Source organism: Eriocheir sinensis, chromosome 8 (assembly GCF_024679095.1).
Source record: "Eriocheir sinensis breed Jianghai 21 chromosome 8, ASM2467909v1, whole genome shotgun sequence".
NCBI lineage: Eukaryota > Metazoa > Arthropoda > Malacostraca > Decapoda > Varunidae > Eriocheir > Eriocheir sinensis.
Genome location: NC_066516.1, coordinates 544,217 through 567,151, shown reverse-complemented (window position 1 = coordinate 567,151; position 22,935 = coordinate 544,217). Strand labels below are relative to the sequence as shown.

At 41.6% G+C, this 22,935-nt stretch overlaps 1 protein-coding gene across 5 annotated transcripts in view; it reads right to left on the bottom strand.

Moving 5' to 3' along the window:
* The window catches only part of LOC126995362 (uncharacterized), a 252,694-nt gene that overhangs the window by 64,501 nt on the left and 165,258 nt on the right, over positions 1-22,935 (bottom strand). The gene's annotated exons all lie outside the window — the stretch shown is intronic.

Below are 22,935 nucleotides of genomic sequence, written 5' to 3'. Positions count from 1 at the left end.
GGACCCATACCTCTTATTTCCCATTCTTTACTTACCACTTTTGTACAACTCCTTTCAATTCCATAAATACTAATACATTTCTTCATATACCTTGACCCATTTTTTATCAAGTTCGTAAGTCTGTACTACATGATTGTAATGTTCCCTTTTCTATAAACAAACACTACACACTTGCACAATTAACACACACACACACACACACACAAATACAACTCATCATTTTCTTCACCTATATCTTGCCTCATTCAGCTCTCATACTAAGATCCGTCCCGTCAGATGGAGATGAGCACAGAGGCCACGTGCAGTTATAGCGTATGCCCCAAACTTTACCTTTATCCGTCAAACTACTCCTTCCCATGCCTCCCTACCTTCTCCCTCTGACTCCTTCTCGGTACTTGAGTCACTGCAACGCCATCCCTCTGTCCTCAGTTCTTGAAACATATAAATCCTTGAAGACAGAATAGATTTCACGCCACTATTACATTAGTGTTGCCTGGATACCTAGGCTTGCTGAGTCGTGAAACATCTGACTCAATCAGATGTATTTCCCATCCTTTGAAAAACAAAGTTGGTTATCTTACAATACGTTACCTGATGAATCTATAACCCCTTCCTATCACTGCCTGTTTGCTCCTTCTCTCTTGACAACCCTACTCTCTCTGGTTTGCCAGATACACCCTTATCAGGATACCAATGTGATCCCCTCCTCCCGTGTGTGTGTGTGTGTGTGTGTGTGTGTGAGAGAGAGGTTTCAGTCATACCCAGAGAAGTCACTTGTGAGCAGTTCATTTGGGGAAGGTACTAGCTAATTATGGCGAGTCTATTGCGTCCTCAGACCATGGTGAATTAAGCGCACAGATTAGGACCATGAAATGAACCATTTGCGTGCTGAATTTCATAATTATTTTAGAGGATTTTCCCTTTTTGCCCTCTACCACTGAGATTATCGAAACTTACCAACTGCAGCGGAAAATATCTATGGGGCGACAAACAACTGCTCGACACAAAATGACTGAGTTTGAGGAAACCTTAATGAATGATCGAATGTACCCGACACCCAACATGGAAACTAGTTTGACAATGAATTAACGGAAAAAAAAAAAAATTCGCCTCTGCGTTGGTCTCTCTCTCTCTCTCTCTCTCTCTCTCTCGTCGCGCGCGCGTGTGTGTGTGTGTGTGTGTGTGTGTGTGTGTGTGTGTGTGTGTGTGTGTGTGTGTGTGTGTGTGTGTGTGCACGCAGATAGAGACTAAGCAAGTGCTGTTGGCTGTCTGATTGCAATTTCTGGTTGGCCAACATTTCAACACAAGAACGTTTTTCAAAGAGGTAGAACTATGTAAAAAAAAAAAAAAAAAAAAAAAAAAAGCTCACTGATTGATCAAAGCTTGATTATAGTAATCATATTTAGTTTAAAACCAATTAAGCTGAGTATTAATCATGTTGTGAACAAAATATTTATCCTGCACTTAGATCAGGGTAATTGTGCCACTAATGCATGGACTAAATAAATGATCCATGTTGTTGGTCCATGGTCCACTCGGGGACTCTGATGTTCCCACTCCATAAATACCTCACCTCTGGATGGGCCGACCACTGAGGTTTAAGGTGTTATTTTTCTATTAAAGTGTGTGTGAATGCCAAAAAATCAATTTGACATTCCTCAGGATATGTGTGAAAAGAAACAATGAGGAGGGCATGACAACCCGTTGCTGCCTCTACCCCCATCAATGCAGGCAGTGGAGGACTCTTCCTTGCCCAGCGCACAGCTTTTTGAAGCTAGAAAAGGAGAAAGGCTGAGCCACTGAAATATTACAAGCATTAGGGCAAACATGACCCGCCTTGCCATGCTGGACACGCCTTTTCTTTCGACGCAACCACTGCAATTTTCTGTAGCCTTAGCAAACTACTATAATTTTGCTGTTTTGTTATTATCTCCATAGCAAATCTCTCTCTCTCTCTCTCTCTCTCTCTCTCTCTCTCTCTCTCTCTCTCCTTACTTGAATCCCTTGTTCCCTTTCTCCACTGCCCTCTCCCCTTCCATCACGTGCGTGGTCAACATTCTTGCCGCCAATGATGACTTCCGCTGACTTCCATCCCGCCCATCACGCCCATGGGAACCATTAGGGGATTTTTTTCTTCTTTCTGTTTCTCTCGGCCAACTTGACAAAATAATACTCTGTACCTTGTTATAGTGACTCAGAATGATCTAGTCAGTAAAGTTAAGGTAGGAGGACATCTTGGTTCTTGCGTTCACAAATCAGTGCGCGTCAACATTGAGCTCAAGCATGAGTGACTGAAAATAAAATTCTGATGCCTAGCTTAAGAGCTAATTTAGTAAGAAAAAACAAACAAACCTGACATGCAATTGTAAGATGATTTCACCATACAAGAAACATGGCAAAACATTAAAAAAACAATTATGCAACAGTATGAATGAAAATTCAGTTCTTACTTTGCCCAGCTTTGAAATAACTACTGTCTAAGTCCTTAATGTACTCCAGTTCCTCAAAACAAATTAAAGTCTTTGACCATGCAATGTGTATCCTATACTACATAAAAAAGTGAAAACACAATCATCTCATCCTTATTAAATACGTCCTTGTCTATTCTGATTGGAAGACAGATAACGTCACACTGATTTTTTATAGAAAAAGTTGGGGGCATACGCTATAAATGCGCGTGACCTCAGAGCTCATCTGCGTTGCATTGGCCATTGAGCCTGTGGTGGTAAGTAGGGAAGATACAAAATGTCTTGACACGCAAAAATAATAGCCCCTGACCCGCCAGCTGAGTCGAATTGGCCGTTCGCCCCCTTACCGAACGGTCTAAAGTCAGCTTTCAGTTACAGCACTGTATTTTATTGGTGGATTTTTTTGTGCCTTGTTTACTTGGTGACTAGCATTACATTGGATGTTCTTATGTGTGTTTTTTATGTCTAAATACTGCAACTTTTTAGAGACCAAGGAACACCGCCAAAATAAAAGTAGGGGTGCTGTTCACTGTACATTTTGTGTTGGTAAGGTCTGTCCGGATATTAAAAGCAGTTTTATGGTAAGAATTTTAAAATTTCTTACTTATAATATCTACTTTCAACACTTGTACTCGAAGCGTTGAATTGAATTAACATCAACAAAACATCTACCACAACTATTATATTTGTTGCACGCGCACAGTTAATTCAAATAGAAATGAATGAAAACGTGACATTGCAAAAACCTCCAATTTTGCAGAAAAAAGATACCCTTGAGTTGAAAGAAAACTTTCAGTTTGTGTACATATTATTTTCTTAAATCAATAGGGGGCACTCAGGTGGCTATAAGGAAAGCGGGTCACCTTCCGTCATTAACTCGGAGAACAAACAAACGTCATTGCACGATGCCTTAAAAACATTTTAAATATCAGTCATTTTAATAAACTGCAACAGAACCTCCGCAAGTGCTTGATGAAACAATGGTTTATTTACATTCGAGAGGTTATGTGCGTGTAGGGGATATTCTCCCGAAGTAACAATCTGGTCAGTAACCTGACTCGCCGCATCCCCTCACACTAAAAATTTAAAATGCGTAACAAATTTTGTTATAAAGATATCCTGCCTCATTTTGGTAACGGGATTAGTTTGCTTTCTACCGCGCTGCAGGGTATTTACTTGGTCACTCTAATGGTCATAAGTAAATGGTTACTGTATCTAAGTGTATCATTACTACCTGACCTTATCTGATTGAAAATGCAAAAAAAGTGTCAATAGTGTCTAGTAAACAACAAATGTCTAAACAGCTTCTTTGGAGAGCAAACAAACGGTTATATTGCATAATATGACGGGTCTGCCGTGGGTCTGCCCTACACTCGTCTGAGTGTGTGCTGGAGTGGCCGGGGGATGATGGTAGCGATATGATACTCACGGTAGTTTCCACCGGCGATGTCTTGAATAACCTGTTTCCTTCACCGTTCAATTTCAGCCTGGGCTGCAGGCTAGTGAGACTTTTACAACACGACAATGTGCTGAATCAGCCGCCCGCAAGTGGAAACGGAGCCAGTCAACTTGAGCATCTTTTAAAATGCTAACGCATATTATAGGGTGCTCCGCCAGTCATTTAAAAACACAAGTCATAGCAAAAAATTATTTATGTCGGCAGACATACCGTCACATCACTTCAGTATGACTCCCACATATGTCAGTCACTTGCGGTTTAACCTGGCACATCAGTGGGGCCTTTGTTCATATTTTTCATACAAGCAGCGACGAACTGACCACGGTGGTGAGGTGGAAGTGATGGGAATAATGGGTTTCATTTGTACACAGAGGTTGTCTCTATAGCCCTAACAAACTATTTATCACACAATACAAACGAACCGCTACATTTAAAGATCTACATCTGTGATGTATATTATTTGTTCCGTGTTTCACCCCCATGACGGCTCCAGGCCTTCACTCACCCACGACACACACGAAATCCTTCCTGAGCACTGACCCGGGCAGAGAGACGTCCTGCGGCAGACTAACACACTCACTGACTGTCAAGTCAGTCACACCCGTCACACCTGCCAACAGGGTGGGGCCAGCGGACAGGTTAAAGGCGGTCAGGTCACGTGACCACATGGACAACAATGCACGAACGTCGAAAATTCCTTGACGACTCTGATTTTTTTCTTAACATCATTTTCCTTAGTCTATATTTCATGTCATTAACACACTAGTCTACATGCTTGCTAGCAATCACGATCACAATTCAAATCCACCCACACGTATACCATCTTGTAGTATGTAGGCACTCACTATTATCCAATCATTAAATTATCTTTTCAACTCCTCAGCCTACACCATATAGGCTACACCATCCAGATTATGTGTAAACAGAACTAAACGCTAACCGCAAGGCATATGGCGCGTTTGAGGTGAGGAGAGTGGGTAGGATCAGGGTTAAATGAGGATTAAGGGTTGGCAGAGGTGAGGTCAGGTGACAGATCAGGGGTGGAGGTTCAGGATCTATCCTACAACATACTTATTCTTAAATGGCGACAGTCGTTCACTCAAATTCTCAATGATCAAATTTAGTTGGAATAATATTTTTTTTATGGGATCAGTCATCATTGATGTATTTCTTTTTATATGATCGTTCAACACACATTTATCTTTTTACTTGATAGTTCTATAATGTCGGAATTGATTTTTTATCGTTGTAAATTGTTAATTTTATTCAATCTTTCCAAACGGATATATTTCATTTTTATATCTGGCAACTGATATTTAATCGTCCTTTTGATTCCTCCCTCCAAAATATCGAGATCACTGCCAAACCAGGTAGACTTGACCTGACCTCCCCCCTCCTCTCTCTCTCTTCCTTGAACTTAATATTAACATGAGTTGAGATGCAACGTTTTCGAGCCATCTGATTAATGTAGAATCACTTAGGTCTGAGGACAGACCACCTAGTCTGGACCATGGGGTCTGTGTGGTCTGATTTTCTATGTAAATATATGTAAACCTCTCTCTCTCTCTCTCTCTCTCTCTCTCTCTCTCTCTCTCTCTCTCTCTCTCTCTCTCTCTCTCTCTCTCTCTCTCAATAATCCTTTGTCTATGTGTCTGTGGGCCCGTACTTATAAAGAAATTTATGTGAGACGTAAACTGAGACATATCCGAGTATTAACAATGACGAGACATAACCCCCCTCCTTACGTTTCACCCCCTCAACATAACCAGCTCGACATAAGCGAGTATTAGTACATCGTTGCCAAACCCTGAGCTGCACCTATGAAAGGGATGCCAACTCAAAATAAAATGTTGGAATTTGGTATAATTTTGATGTTAAAAGCATATTGACGTATTGGAAATATATATAAAATAAAATATGGTATTTTTGGGTATTGTTGGCGATGCATAGACCAACATCACATGTAATAATGATAAAATTAATGACGTAGCCCCTCAAACATGTAAACAAACATTCCCGCGAGCTTCAAGCTAGCAGTCAGTCATGGACGCCAACAGCCAGCCACGACCTTTAGAGCCCTTCAGCAGCCAGCGAAGTCAGCAGCTACACCAGCAGCAGCAGCTTCTTCAGGAGCAGCAGCAGAAGGGACTTCTGGTCAAGCTCGAGCAAAAACTACTGAAGCTAGGAAGGCGTGCTTGGTGGCAAATGAAGGCTCTTAATACAGATTAATAATCAGAAAATAATTGGAAAGCACTAAATAAATAAAAAAAAAAAGTTATAAGCAAAAAACTAGGACGTGTCCAAATCGCGGCAAAAGGGCCGAAAAAACAGGCTATTTTGTGACGGCTCAACGTGAAATTGAGCTATCAAAAAATTCTTCGAGCAGCTCAAACTACATTGCCAAGAGGGGCTACATGCCAAATTACAGCCTTCTAGAGGCAATAGCAATGCCACACTAGACAAAAAACGGCAAAGTGTCTGGAGTTCGTCAAAATCGCTCTCAAAAGGGTTTACGTTTCGAGCTCTAGCGACGAAACTACTGGGAGTAGGGAAATGTTATGCATCATATTGGAAAGCACATTGGTAGGGGTAGATTATTTGTTAAACAAGTTTTTTGAAATTCTCAAAAAAAATAGTGGGTTTCAAGGCTGGAAACTCAAAAGATTTTTTTCATAGTATTTTTTTGCGAATTTATTCGATTTTTTACCCTTTCGAGTCGGTTTTTGAGCCCTTTCATTTTGGCGGCGATTGATACCAAAAACAGTTATATAGCCCCAGAAATGAGGGAGTTATGGCGATTCGCACCAAAGCGGTTGATTTTCCAAAATTCGCGGCTCAATGACAAGGGCGCCGCAAAATCAAAAGTCCGCCGTCCATTACTTGAAATGTCACTGAGACGTGTCATCTTGACTGAGGAAACAGCAGTTGCATTTTTACAAGATAACAATCTGCTGGATACACAAGAAGCTGATCCCACCCATCGATGCGGTGCTGTCATGCATGAAAAACGAAAGCGTGACAGAGGTGGACAACTTAGTTGTCCTCGAAAGGGGTGTCAAACTTCACGTTCAGTTCGTAAAGGAAACCAATTTTTCCATTATACGGACATAACAACAAACTAAACTGCAAGCTGAGCCTGAGTGAGATTATAGAACCAATATTTTTCTTTGTCATGGATATACCCATGACCATTACAGTGACACGTAACAGGAAAATCTAAAGATACAATAACTGACTGGTACAATATGTGAATTTATTGTAAATAAGGTAGATTGAATGCTAGAATGTTAAATGACCCTGGTAGACCGCATACTAAGCTAGTAAATGAGGTAGACCGCATGCTATACTGTTTGACACCGCGGTAGACCACATACTATACTAGCACCCAAATTTCTTTGTATTCATTCACAAATAAAGATTCATTCATAAAAAAACTATATCATTTTTTGTATGAGAGAGAGAGAGAGAGAGAGAGAGAGAGAGAGAGAGAGAGGGAGGGGTGTGAGGGGCGCGGTTCAGGAGGTGAGTTGGAGACGCCACTTTAGATGTGTCGGACATTTGCAACGTTCTGCGAGGGCCGTCAACAGTTAGAACAGTTCCATTCCTCGAAAAAAGATGCCAGACTATCTGGAAAGCATAATATGGTACAAAAAAGTGGGTCTACTATAAAAAAATGTTTTGCTTATCCCAGTGTAATTAAAAACAAAGTTATGAGTATTAAGAACAGTTTTCTTCAATAATCTTTGACTCAGAAGCGGTATTATGGTAAACGATTTTATGAATCTTCGTTTGCACCGCTGTAGAATCTACGACCTCTTGTTCGTTGTTTTTTGGTGTACAAAAAAACTTCTGTATTATCAGTTTTAGGCACTTGATACACTAAAGCAATTAATAAATCACGAACACAGACTTGTTCATATGTATTTATACCTTAGAGGAAGATTTATACGACTTGGCATTCCAAACCAAAACAAACCTTTTTTTTCTTTTGATCTGTATCGCTTTTGATCAGCTCTCCCTACCTATCACCATCACTAATTCTACTACTAACTCCCCTCTCTGCCTCTCGTAGTTGCTACATTCTACAATTAGGTGTTCCACTGTTTCTTTCTCCCCAGTGTACTATAGCTACAGCCATTTGTATTGGTAAGCCTTGGTGAGGTTTAGTTCGGCCCCTCAGCCTCTCCTTTCGGCATCATGCGGGTTTCGGCCTTTTAAGTATCTCTTTACCACGAGTAGTACTGACTAGATTCAGTTCGGTACTTGTCAGATTAACCATTAGTGTTCGTGGAATCTATTGCAAAAATGGTTCAAGGCATACATGCGGCAGGAGATTAGAAAAAAAAAGCGAGAATGGTGTAAGCTTGGTTGCGAGTAATTAGCTTATAATAACTGAATGGTAAAATGTTTCTCACCACTTCACATAAAAAATGTTAGCATAAACACTTGGGATCAATGTCTTGTAGAATATAGGCACAGTGCATCATGATTTATCACGTGAGAGATTTTAGAGTGTGCGAGTACTCATCGCTTCAACAGGCCTTGACTCAGTTTTAGTTAGAGTAGCTAGCGATCACTGACAATTTTTGGGGTATGGCACCCTTCTTATTACGATGTTAGCCTCGATAATAATCCTCGATGCACTTAATTAAAAAAGTCGTAGTGAGTGAGTGAGTCTTGATTGCTTTCATGAATAGCCAACTGATGTCCTTTTAATAAACTTGGCATCATCATAGTCACTTGGCCGTGTTTGGGTTCGCACTAAATTATTTCCAACTCACTGAACATTTAACACACAATTTGTCTTTGAGTGTAAATACTAGTTAATAGCCATGATCGGTTATGTTGCGAATTCTCTCAATTTCAGTCTGAAGTATTACACAACATTGGTCATTCAGTGAGTGGTAGATTTCAGGCTTCTTGTACCTCACACAATTTATGCATTTCTTCTCAGCCATGGCGCACTCCTTTGATTTATGATCGCCAGCGCATTTGAAACATTTTGGGGCTTCTCCATTAGTCTTGGAAGTACAGTTGGCCTCAAGATGGCCATATCTCTGACAATGGTAACATATAATTGTATGGTATTTGTCTCTCACCGTGTATATTTCCCATTCTAATTTCAACTTGTCATGATTCTTGTAAAACAGCTCTCTCACAGGTGGGTTACACCTCATAATGTAGTGCATCGTGCCGCCAGCTGCAGGCTTACTAAAAATCAGCTCAATCTTATTCTCTACACCCTGAATTGTGCGTAAGAACTCATTGCGGTCCAAGATGGTCTCCTTTGTTTTTTCCCTTGGTCTCCTCTTTATGCACATTGCATAAAGATTGGTTTCATCTTTCCAACACTCTTGGCACTAATTTACTCAACATACTCCATTTTTTTTAGCAGCCTCAGCCCTTGTGTTCTCATTATCAAAGTTCATGACACTATTACCTCCATTTGTGAATCTTGAATCAGTTATTTGAATGATATTCAATGCCTGGGAGACTTCATCCTTCATATCTGTTGCCTTCTTTTCCTGGGTAGAAGCTTTCACAACAAGGATATTCTTCTTGAGTTTCCTGTCCCTCTTCGCCACCTCAGCCCAACTAAGATTTTCTTTGTCTCCACGAGCCGCGTCAGCAACTGATCCCAGCTCCTCTTGCACCTTCTCAGCCCCTTGATTCAACCTCATCTTTAACCACAGATATTTCTTTAGATAATTCTTGCTTGAATTCATCCAATTTCTCCACAATTTTGGTAGCCAGAGACGCTTTATGGAGGCATGGGGTGCAAATCCAATTAATTTTAGGTATATTATTCTGCTTAATTCCAGACAAATGAGCACACTTCACATGACACCGTTTAGGACACAAACAGCATCCAATCCACTTCTCGACAATGAAATCTTCACAAATGTAACACAAATCCCTCATGCCCTTGGCCCTACAGCCATGTCGACAAAGCACTTTCCGCGAGGAGCAAGACGCAACACATCCGGCCACGACCACGACCACGACCACTCGCTCACCACATGTAAGTAAGAGACTGACCGGCCTGAAAGGAAACTGGAGATAAAAATAGAGAGGGATAGAATCCATAGGAGGGCATTTTAGGAAGTATAGATTTGTGCCAGACTGTCAAAAGCTTCCGACATGTCTAGCGAAACAGCAAAAGTTTCATCGAAATGGCGCAATTCCGGGGAGAAATATAAAGATCATGACAGCAGGAGTACGAAGGCTCAGACCTTTTGTGAGCTGCCTCTATCTTTTATAGCACGGGAACAAGCGTGATTGAACCAGGATATGAGAAGTAGAGAAAGTACGTGGAATGTGTGCTTCCATTCCAGAGACAATCACCTCCATAATGCGGAGGGGTCTCTAACCTGGAAGCAGTAACTATTCTACGGGAAATCGGAAAAGTACATCCTCAGGCCATCCCAACGAACTGTAGCATAATGCCAGAAGCACCGCCACTTTGGTGAAAGAATCTACTAACTTATCAACTGCTACACATTATCCCTTGCGGACCTTTTCCCCCACGAATATTTTCCCCCTGACAAATTACCTCCTGGACATATTCTCCTCTGGACATTTTCCCTTCTTTTTCATATAGCCTATCTGTAAATTAAGAGCCCGAGTTTCTTTGTCTCAACGGATCTTTACCAGGTTTGTCATGGGGGTCTTGATACATCCTTAATCATGTTTGAACGAAAATATAAAAAGTGTGCGAGCTGTCTCCGATCAGAGCAGGGTAAACTCTAAAATTCGAAGTATTCAATACTTTTATATATCTACGGTGGAATACAGTAAATATAAACCAAGAAAACTAAAACTTGAACCGATAAAACTCTAAAACTTAAAATATTCTATACATTAATTTGAGTCGGGTCGAATGCAGGGAATAAACACCGATTCAACTCTGAAGCTTGAATGATTCAATTCACATGTGTAGGGTCGAATACCAGGTATAGAAAAATCAGATAAAGTTTTATATGCATCAAGGATATCTTCTCTCGTCATCGAGTAAGCGTGTATATCAAAGAGCTGCTCCTAGAGTTATCTTGTGAGTTATGAAAGTAAACGACCTGAGTTATGAAAGTGAACGAACTGAGTTATGAAAGTCAACGAACTGAGTTATGAAAGTAAACGACCTGAGTTATGAAAGTGAACGACCTGAGTTATGAAAGTGAACGACCTGAGTTATGAAAGTAAACGAACTGAGTTATGAAAGTGAACGACCTGAGTTATGAAAGTGAACGACCTGAGTTATGAAAGTGAACGACCTGAGTTATGAAAGTGAACGACCTGAGTTATGAAAGTGAACGACCTGAGTTATGAAAGTGAACGAGCTGAGTTATGAAAGTGAACGACCTGAGTTATGAAAGTGAACGACCTGAGTTATGAAAGTGAACGACCTGAGTTATGAAAGTGAACGACCTGAGTTATGAAAGTGAACGAGCTGAGTTATGAAAGTGAACGAGCTGAATTATGAAAGTGAACGAGCTGAGTTATGAAAGTGAACAAGCTGAGTTAGGAAACTGAACGACCTGAGTTAGGAAAGTGAACGACCTGAGTTATGAAAGTGAAGGACCTGAGTTATGAAAGTGAACGACCTGAGTTATGAAAGTGAACGACCTGAGTTATGAAAGTGAACGACCTGAGTTATGAAAGTGAACGAGCTAAGTTATGAAAGTGAACGACCTGAGTTATGAAAGTGAAGGACCTGAGTTATGAAAGTGAACGACTTGAGTTATGAAAGTGAACGACCTGAATTATGAAAGTGAACGACCTGAGTTATGAAAGTGAACGACCTGAGTTATGAAAGTGAACGACCTGAGTTATGAAAGTGAACGAGCTGAGTTATGAAAGTGAACGAGCCGAGTTAGGAAAGTGAACGAGCTGAGTTAGGAAAGTGAACGAGCTGAGTTATGAAAGTGAACGAGCTGAGTTAGGAAAGTGAACGAGCTGAGTTAGGAAAGTGAACGAGCTGAGTTAGGAAAGTGAACGAGCTGAGTTAGGAAAGTGAACGAGCTGAGTTATGAAAGTGAACGAGCTGAGTTTGGAAAGTGAACGAGCTGAGTTAGGAAAGTGAACGAGCCGAGTTAGGAAAGTGAACGACCTGAGTTATGAAAGTGAACGAGCTGAGTTAGGAAAGTGAACGAGCTGAGTTAGGAAAGTGAACGAGCTGAGTTAGGAAAGTGAACGAGCTGAGTTAGGAAAGTGAACGAGCCGAGTTAGGAAAGTGAACGAGCTGAGTTAGGAAAGTGAACGAGCCGAGTTAGTAAAGTGAACGAGCTGAGTTAGGAAAGTGAACGAGCCGAGTTAGGAAAGTGAACGAGCTGAGTTAGGATTAGGAAACTGTCTATATATGAACTACCATCCTAAAACTTAATCTAAAACTGGGGCAGCTGAGTAACCTGCTGCATAGAGCGGGGGGGGGATGTCTGGAGAATATGTCCAGGGAGGAATTTGTCAGTGGGAAAATGTCCGCAGGGGAAAGAGTTCGGAGGGAAAAATGTCCTACACCCCACAATTCTTGTTGCATCGTCTGCTTGTATTTTTTAATATATGTATTATGTTGCATAATAAATAATCATAATGATGAAAGGAAATAAATAATAATAATCTATACTTTGACCCCCCCCCCCCCCGAACATACAATCACACAGAGAGAGAGAGAGAGAGGTAAATACATACTCATACAAGATGCAGTTGGAGACGTGGCAAAAGTGTATAGGGAGCGAGCAAAACCACAGGCACAACTTACAATTTGTTGGACTATATCATTATCTTAATTATAATGATTATTGTTGTTGTTATTATTATTGTTGTTGCTGGTGGAGCTGCTGCTATCATGATTGTTAAAGTATAAATCAATTTATGTGTATTTAGTTTCTCCTTTCCTCCATTTCTTTCTTCTAATCCTTATTATAACGGATCACATAGAGATGAACCACTCCAGTGTTACCACCGTAAGATCCGCACCCAAGTGATACCACCTTAATTAAGATTGCCACCCCTTAAGATCCGCCACCATAGTGTTAAATCGCCTTAATTTAAGATCAGCCACCCGAGTTTTGCTCACATGATGATCAGGCTTCCGTTCTACTCCCGTGAAGATCAGCCGCCTTAGTTTCTCACATAAAGATCAGAACACCATTTTTTTTTTACAGCACAGAGGGCAACAAAAAGATGTTAAAAAAAAAAAGCCCGCTAACTGTCGCTCTCATACAGCGATGTATAGAGCGGCCAAAAAAGAGGTCAATTTCGGATGGAGAGGTGTCTTGATACACCCTTCTCGAAAGAGGTCAAGTCATAGGCAGGAGAAAATACAGACGAAAGAAGGCTATTCCAGAGTTTACCAGTGAAGGGGATGAAAGAATTAATGGAGATGCAAGTTAACTTTTGCATAAGGGGTTTGGACAGTATAAGAATGAGCATGAGTAGAAAGTCGTGTGCAGCGGGGCCGCGGGATGGGGGGCGAGGCATGCAGTTAGCAAGTTTAGAGGAGTAGTCAGCGTGAAAATATCGATAGAAGATAGAAAGAGATGCAAAATGGCGGCGGAATTTAAGAGGTAGAAGGCTGTCAGTAAGAGGAGGAGAGCTGATGAGACGAAGAGCTCTAGACTCCACTCTGTCCAGAAGAGCTGTGTGAGTGGAGCCTCACCACACGTGAGATGCATACTTTTACGAGGGCAGACAAGGCAGACAAGGGGAGAAAAACTGGCGGAGACGATACAGAACGCCCAACCTCGAGGAAGCTGATTAAGTGAGAAAGGAGATGTGAAGTTTCCAGTTGAGATTTTGAGCTAAGGATAGACCGAGGATATTTAGTGTTGCAGAAGGTGACAGCTGAGTGTTGTCGAAGAATAGGGGATAGGTGTTTGGAAGATTGTGTCGAGTTGATAGGTGGAGAAATTGGGTTTTTGAGGCACTGAAGGACACAAGGTTCCTTTTACCCCGATCGGATATGATAGCAAGGTCTGAGGTTAAGCGTTCTGCAGTCTCCAGTCTGGAGTCTTGTAATTCCTGTTGAGAGGGTCTTCTGTTGAAAGAAGTTGAATAATGCAGAGTGGAGTCGCTAGCGTATGAGTGGATAGGACAGTTTGTTATGGAAAGAAGATCATTGATAAATAACAGGAAGAGAGTGGGTGATAGAACAGGGCCCTGTGGAACACCACTGTTGATAGGTTTAGGAGAAGAACAGTGACCGTCTCCCACAGCAGAGATAGAACGGCCGGAAAGGAAACTGGAGATAAAGGAACAGAGAGAAGGATAGAATCCAAAATAGGGCAGTTTAGAAAGCAAAGAGTTGTGCCAGACTCTATCGAAAGCTTTCGATATGTCTAGCGCAACTGAGAAAGTTTCACCGAAACGGAGTTAAGAGAGCAAGAAGATCGCCAGTAGAACGCCCCTTGCGGAACCCATACTGGCGATCAGATAGAAGGTCAGAAGTGGAAAGGTGCTTTTGAATCTTCCGGTTTAGGATTGATTCAAAAGCTTTAGATAGACAGGAAAGTAAAGCTATAGGGCGGTAGTTTGAGGGATTAGAACGGTCGCCCTTCTTAGGCATAGGCTTTATGAAGGCGTACTTCCAGCAGGAGTCGAGGCCAGAGAGGGCATAGAGAACATAATTCTTAAGAATCTTAATAACAGGCATAAAGGAGTCAGAGGGGGGATGAGTAGGAAGAATATGCCCAGAATCGTCCAAAGTGGAGTTTTTACAGAAAGTTTGAGAGAAGAGTTCAGCCTCAGAGATAGATGAGACGGCGGTGCTACCGTCAGGGTTAAGGAGAGGAGGAAAAGATGAACTGAAATTGGAGGATATATTTTTGGCTGGGGGCCAGAAGTCTCTCGAAGAATTAGACAAAGCAAGGTTTTGACATTTCCTATTGATGAAAGAGCTTTTGAAGTCGAAGAATATATTTAGCACGATTCCGGGCAGAAATGTAAAGATCATGGTTAGCAGGAGTGCGAAGGCTCTGGTACCTTTTGTGAGCTGCCTCTCTATCTTTGATAGCACGAGAACAAGCGTGATTAAACCAAGGCTTTTTAGCATGAGGAGTAGAGAAAGTACGTGGGATGTGTGCCTCCATTCCAGAGATAATCACTTCTGTGATGCGCTGGGCACACACAGAGGGGTCTCTCTCCTGGAAGCAGTAATCATTCCACGGGAAATCGGAAAAGTACATCCTTATATGAAGATCAGTTACCCAAGTTTTAAACCCTCATGAAAATGTTCTAATGAATATTTAATATGTATTCTATAGCAATGCACAAAACAACCTATGTTATAAGATACTGTGTACTGCTCGAAAATAATCAATGCCAAATGATACTTTCAAGAGGTTGCTGTGAAAAGAGATCATGCCGCATGAATTCGCGAAGGTAGCCACGCATTGACGTTATTTAATCCTTTTGTTTATTCCATTAAAATTTAATAGTGTGCGTGTGCATTCCTGTCTTCTTATCAACAATATTAACATAATGATTATTAGTTCTGTAAACGTAACCAATGCCTTGAATATCAGGGTACGCCTTCTACTCGACACCTTGCTCGTCACTGTCAATAATGGATCGTTGACGAACATTTTCTGCACAATAGGTAAAGTGTAGCAGCCTTTCTCGCCATGACACTTCCTATGTAGCCTACTGCAGGTTTGGCAGGTGTTGCTGATGCTGAGGACCCAAATAAAGCTGTGAGATGCACGTCCACAGTGGTGGTTCTGCTACGTATCGCTTCGTTTGGATCGAGTAGCTCATCCTCAACTATCCTACTCTCATTCACATAAAGACCAGCCACCTCACTCACACACGACTGGCCACACCAAGTGTAGCTGGGTGTTTGAGTTTCATGTGATTTATTGTAACCACTTTAATCTAGTTATTTTTTATTTTATGATTAGTTTTTATAGTTATTTCGTCATCAGTTTATCTTCCCGTCTGTGACACATGACCTCTACCCCTTTTTCGTTCTGCCGCCGCCATTAGCCCCACCACTTTCACAAGTTCACATGCCAGCGGAGTGCGTCGCCGTCCCCGTGCGTGCCACACACACATCACTGAGACGCTCGTGTCGTTGTGTCATTTGCGTCTTATGAGCTTCAAAACGGTCAACACACAGCCCACGCAGACCAAAGCGAGAGACCCAATGTAAATAAAAGGTAGAGTTGAATACAAGGCATGATTCAAAACATCGTTAATTAAACTCGAATAGATTTTGCATTTTAATTCATGTTTTGAACCGGTCTGTCGGGCGGTCTTTACGGAAAATGGTCATTCTAAAAGGGGGAGGAAAAAGCTCACTACTGTCAACGTCAGGAGTCAACAAAGTCTCAGTCCCTACTATTATGTCGAGGTTATGTGTGGTGATTAGATGGTGTAGTTGGGCTATTTTGTTTTTGATACTACGGATATTAATTGTTAATAGTCGGCGGGAAGTGTGGCTTTGACGTGGTGGATGTGGAAGTATAGTGATAGGTGAAGATGGTGATGATGAAGAAGAAGAAACGGAAGGGAGAAAAGAAGTAGACGAAGGTGAAGCGGGAGCCGATGAGCAAAGGGAGGAAAAGGAAAAAGGGACTGGGGAAAGTGGAAGGGTAGGAGTGAGTGAGGGCGATAGGGCAGGCCTAGGGTTGTTAGTAACGGAAGTTTTTTGAGGAATTGAAGGACACAAGGTTCCTTTTACCCCAACCGGAAATAATAGCAAGGTCTGAGGTTAAGCGTTCTGCAGCCTCCAGTCTGGAGTCTTGCAATTCCTGTTGAGAGGGTCTTCTGTTGAAAGAAGTTGAATAATGCAGACTGGAGTCGTCGGCGTATGAGTGGATAGGACAGTTTGTTATGGAATGAAGATCATTGATGAATAACAGGAAGAAAGTGGGTGATAGGACAGAGCCCCGTGGGACACCACTGTTGATAGGTTTAGGGAAAGAACAGTGACCGTCTACCACAGCAGAGATAGACCGGCCGGAAAAGAAACTGGAGATATAGGAACAGAGAGAAGGATAGAAACCGTATGAGGGCAGTTTAGAAAGCAATCAGTTGTGCCAGACTCTATCGAAAGCTTTCGATATGTCTAGCGCAACTGAGAAAGTTTCACCGAAACGGCTAAAAGAGGATGACCAAGAGTCACTTAAGAGAGCAAAAAGATCACCAGTAGATCGCTCCTAGCGGAACCCATACTGGTGGTCAGATAGAAGATCAGAAGTGGAAAAGTGCTTTTGAATCTTCCGGTTAAGGATTGATTACAACACTAGATAGACAGGAAAGTAAAGCTATAGGACGGTAGTTTGAGGGATTGGAACAGTCACCCTTCTTAGGCACAGACTGTATGAAGGCATACTTCCAGCAGGAAGGAAAGGTAGATGTTGACAGGCAGAGGCGAAAGAGTTTGACCAGGCAGGGTGTCAGCACGGAAGCACAGTTTTTAAGGATAGGAGGCACTCCATCAGTTCCATAAGCCTTCTGAGAGTTGAGGCCGGAGAGTTAAGACCGGTACAGATGGCTTTCCCACTAAAGGTGTTTAACACAACTTCAGAGTTGAACATTAATGCATTTAACAGGAATATTAGGGAATATGGCTGCAACTGTAACCCTCTCTCAAAAAATATAATGGATCTGTGGATTATCGTTGTATTTCTTACATAATTTCTCATCGTCGCAAAAACTCAACTATATAACGACATAATCTACATATCTGAAATATGGTGATCATTCCTGAAGAAGGTGATAGCAATCTGAGAAACTGCAAAATTTCAAGGGAACACATAGACTGCCTTTGGCATTTCTTAAAACTGGAACAAACACATGAAATCTAACGGTGACTGTTTTTTGGCACCATGTATTCAGTCGAAATTTAATTTTTACTGAAAATTATTACAACAAAAGTGCATATACGGCATGTCACGGTTTGAAATTTATTCCATATTTTACTAAGAAAAAAATATATATCTACTTTTAAACATCAGATAGTCCTACAAGAATAATACTGGAAGCCAAAAACCGTTATCATATGAGAAAATGTGCATTGTAACATCGTAAAGTCTCAGTAAGAAGACTAAATCATTTAGTGTTGATTAGTTGAATTTGGTGTATTCTAGGCAAGGGAAGAGAGCAATTAATGATTTGGGATACTGGATACAATCTCTCTCTCTCTCTCTCTCTCTCTCTCTCTCTCTCTCTCTCTCTCTCTCTCTCTCTCTCTCTCTCTCTCTCTCTCTCTCTTCCCCGCTACGGGTCAGCCATACAATCGTTAAGGTTCTCTCAGTCGTCTCTTTGAACTTTACCACCTACACGTATTAATTATCACAGCACCAACACGTTTTCATCACGCCACCCTTCTTGCTCACTACTGACACAATTCATTAAAGGGTAATCATACTGACGTGACCTTCACTTGGAGCGTGGGTTTCACGACACAAGTTCTTATTTACTAACCCATACGAGCGCTATTTGTTACTTTAAGTAGCCACCAACACATGTAACCCAACTCCATTTACCAACGCACACTGAACTTTCATTTACCGCCTATACAATACACACACAATATAAAACTTTACTTACATAGTCCTCCTAACACATTCTTCTCTCATTCCTCTCCTTCGTCGTAGAAGACACGTTATTGCTCTCTCACACGCACGCACGCACGCACGCACGCACGCTCTCTCTCTCTCTCTCTCTCTCTCTCTCTCTCTCTCTCTCTCTCTCTCTCTCTCTCTCTCTCTCGAACGTAAATACCTGCACCACGGCAAACAGCCCACCTGTGCGCCTGCCTCAGAGTTACGTGTGGCCAGGGTGTCTATAGCAACGGGGGAAAGGACGATGTAGCACCAGCACATTTAGAAGCCACTGTGTACGCACCATTACAGATAATACTCGTATCAGAAAAAAATACTACGCTAGTAAATTGAGCAAGTGTATAAAAACAAATTAGTAAAGAAGAATATATAGTCATAAAAACATCGTGTGTATCTATCTAGCACACACACACACACACACACACACACACACACACACTTATCGAAAACTCCTGAGAAAAAAATCAAACCCAGCGGGCTCCATAATAATGAATTACATAACCTTTCAATAGGACCCGTTTTAAATTCTTAATTTCCGGACTCAAGATTCTTTCTCAAAGAGGATGAAAGATGAGCACAGGGGCGGGGGGCCAGCATGAGCCAAGCAAAATGGCGCCATTATAAACACTTGCCTACACCAGAATGGGATGGGATCGACCACACAGGCTCACCAATCACGTCACCTTTCCCACGCAATGTGAGGGGTGGCTCGGCAGATGTAAACAAAGCACGAGTCAAGCGAGTGTGAAGGCGCTTTGTTTTATTAATTTGTGTGCCGTTAATGATCATTAATTATACAGAAAAACTAATAATTTCATTATATAATAATATAATACGAATATATTTTATTATATAGGATAATTTGGTTTTAGCTGTATGTTTAAATACTACAGTATCTCAATACCTCTGCGCGCATGCGTGCGTGCATGCTCGCCTTCTTTCACCGCGCGTTCAGGCAAGCCACTGACGAAAAAATTATGCGGTGATACCGCACTGGGAGAACAACAATGCAGCGCGTCCACTCAAATTTACCCTGGGCTGGGCGATTTTGGCTGGGCTGGGTGCCCAGCCCAGCCAAAATCGCCCAGCCCTGAGGTAGCAGTGACAAGTGTAATCGCGGCTTTACTCAGGTAATCAGTCACCCACTCAGTCAGCTAGTGAGTCAGCCAACCAGCCAGCCAGCCCAAGATAGAAGTTTTTACTTAGATCTTGAGTCAGCCAGTCAGTAAGTCAGCTAGTCATTTAGCCAGCCAACCAGTCAATCAATCAAACAGCTAGTCAGTCAGCCAGCCTGCCAACCACCCAGTCAGTCAGCCAGTCGCTTAGCCAGCTGGTAAACAAGCCGCTCACCAGGGTGACTGTCGTCAGACATGTTATCACTTTTCACATGTATGCTAAATTTCGTACCGGTAAAACAGTCCATTCCAGGACCCTCGACTCCACGAAAATAATAACAACAAAGAAACACACATTCATCCCCCTACCTACTATTATTTTCGCATGTTTTTATCTAATCTTTTCCACGCTCAGATAACCTTATCTGTTATCCTTTGCACTGAGGCCCTAAGTCACCTGCCTCCATATCACGTGGTCCATACCCCACTGTACGGTTCTACCCTACCAAATGAGGAAAGGGAAGGTGGCCTGATACACTCTGTATTGAAGAAGGACGCAACATGTTAAGTATGGTCCGTTCCATCTCACAAAAAAATGGCGTTCGGCATTCCTCTCAGTAGATAGGTAACTGATACACAACAATGCTAAAGACAACAAGGTACATGGAAAAAAACAATAAATTACAATGTTCACACTTTATCTGAACATTCAAATATATGTAAAAAGTATTATTTGTCTGTTGATAAATCATATATCGAGGTATACGTATAGCCTTGTGGACGGCCTGACGAGTCTTGCCATATATATATATATATATATATATATATATATATATATATATATATATATATATATATATATATATATATATATATATATATATATATATATATATATATATATATATCGGTGCCTGAGTGGTTAGTGTGCGGAAGCGGCATCCAGGAGGGCGCGAGCAAAGTCACTTATAACGAGTCAAGTCACTCCGCCTTCAAAACTGCAACCAGTACGCGCATGCGTGCGTGCATGCTCGCCTTCTTTCACCGCGCGTTCAGGCAAGCCACTGACGAAAAAATTATGCGTTTTTATTGTGCTATGTGTGACTGCAATTCCAATGCCTATAGGCGGTGTGGGCATGTAGAAGTGATTGATTTAAATTAGTCCGCCTTTTTCGTTTTCTCAAAATCCCAATTTCTACATTCTCTGGTTTAGCTCCAAGCAGCGTCACGCATAAGTCACGCCTCTGCCGTGTCTCCTCCCACAAAGCTGCGTATGACTTGACTTGATATAAGTGACTTTGGATGCGAGTTCGCGTCACGCCTGCAGCCACAAGCTGGGATTTTTCAGTCACCGCCGAGTGCCCTATAAAAGACTACCCACATGCTGTCCTGAAGACCACCTATTAACCCGAACTTTAGATTTTCTCTTAAAATGGGAGAAAAAAAAAGAGCTCTAGGTGGCAGCATGAGTCAAGCAAGATGGCGCCACTATTAACACTTGCTTGAGTCATATCAGGGTGGGGCCGACCATCAGGCCCTAAAAGGAAGCCTACCGGCGCCATAGGCAGAAACGTTAAAAAGTATATATATATATATATATATATATATATATATATATATATATATATATATATATATATATATATATATATATATATATATATATATATATAATAAACAAATAATACTTGTTACATGTAATTATATGTTTAGAATAAATATAAATACAATGTAACCTATTGTTTTCAGTGTAATCTGCTGTCTTTAATATTGAATATCAATTTCCTACTTGTTGGGAGAGGGTGTCGAACTTCAGTTTCTTTCTTGAGTTGGAACGGCCTTTTTTTTAGTGACGGAATCTCAGAAAAAAAGTAATAACCTTAACAAAGACAAAACACAAAATTATTTTCCTTGGGAATTGTCACAAATAAATAAATACCATGTGTGTGTGTGTGTGTGTGTGTGTGTGTGTGTGTGTGTGTGTGTGTGTGTTTACAACCCCAACCACTCTTTACTGCTGTGTCCCGCACACTTTGAATACAATGTCTTATTCCCATGAGGAATCGGTGCAAGTTAGCGACATCCATAAAAAAAAAAATCTTTGCTGTTACTTTGACCTTTTCTCTTTGGCGCTACTGTTTCTCTATTGCTAGTCCCTTCCCCCAAACCACTACCATCGAGACTGCAGTGGAGCCTTCTTTAATATAAATATCGGATTAGATCAGACCGGGAAGAAGGAGTGAGTCTCATATACCCAGAACGGCAGCGCGTTGAGGATCAACTATGCAAATTTTTATTGTTGTTGCAAGGCAGCCAGGTTTATGAGACCAAGGTACTATACCGCTCATGCTCGGCACAAGCTCAGGAATTTATAGATTCGATGAAAAGTGGGACAAGACAAATTTTCTCTCAAGCACCTTCCGTAGGTATACGATAACAGCCAAGGCAGGTATAGAACCCTCTTCACTGTCGCTGTACGAAATACAAAGTTTGGCCTGACAACGTTATCTCGTCAGCAGATACACTCTAATCCTGTTATCGCTGTTTTCAGAAAATTTGAGGACGAAAATTGAACTGAATGAAAGCCTAGGTTTCTGGGAAACATCGTTGCTGGGAAATAAACCTTCACATAGTGATAATCAGGCTGAGGGATCGAGGAGCTCAAGTGCTGATCAAAGGCTGCACTCCAATTTGCAAATAGTAAAAAAATGTCACGAGGTTGCAAATGTAGATTATGAAAGGGATACACACGACGATAACTCCTCTCCTTTACCTCGCCCTTCAATCGAGCTCACATAAACGTATTCAACTTAGCATTACCATTGTCTTACAACAACGGACAATTTCCTCAAGGTTCAGGCAACATGAAATCCCGCGTGACTCCATTAAATAAATCCAGAAACACCACTTTCGCGATGTTCACTTCTTTGGCTGGCTTCTTTCTTCGTGCCGACAATCACTGCGGAGAGAAATCCACTTATTTCTTTCGACTAAAACTTTCCGGACGCGATCCTGTTGCTGTTTCCACACCAGTCACCAGTTGCGATAGACGGAGCAGCACACGCGTCAGGAGCCATAAAAGAGAGCGCGATTCTTACGGTTTGTCGACTCTAAAAGGCGGGGAGTTTAGAGCGTAGTGAGGGCGGCGCTGTACGCGTCGTATTGACGCATATTGGCTCGTCTGGGTCACACACCCCGAGGGAGGCACATATTCTTTTCATGATGTGGGAGGCGAAGGAATGTCTTTGGTGAGACGATGCAATGTCTCTTTATATCTGTCACTTGGAAACCAAGGATAAAATTTTACATATGTGATTTACAAAAATAAA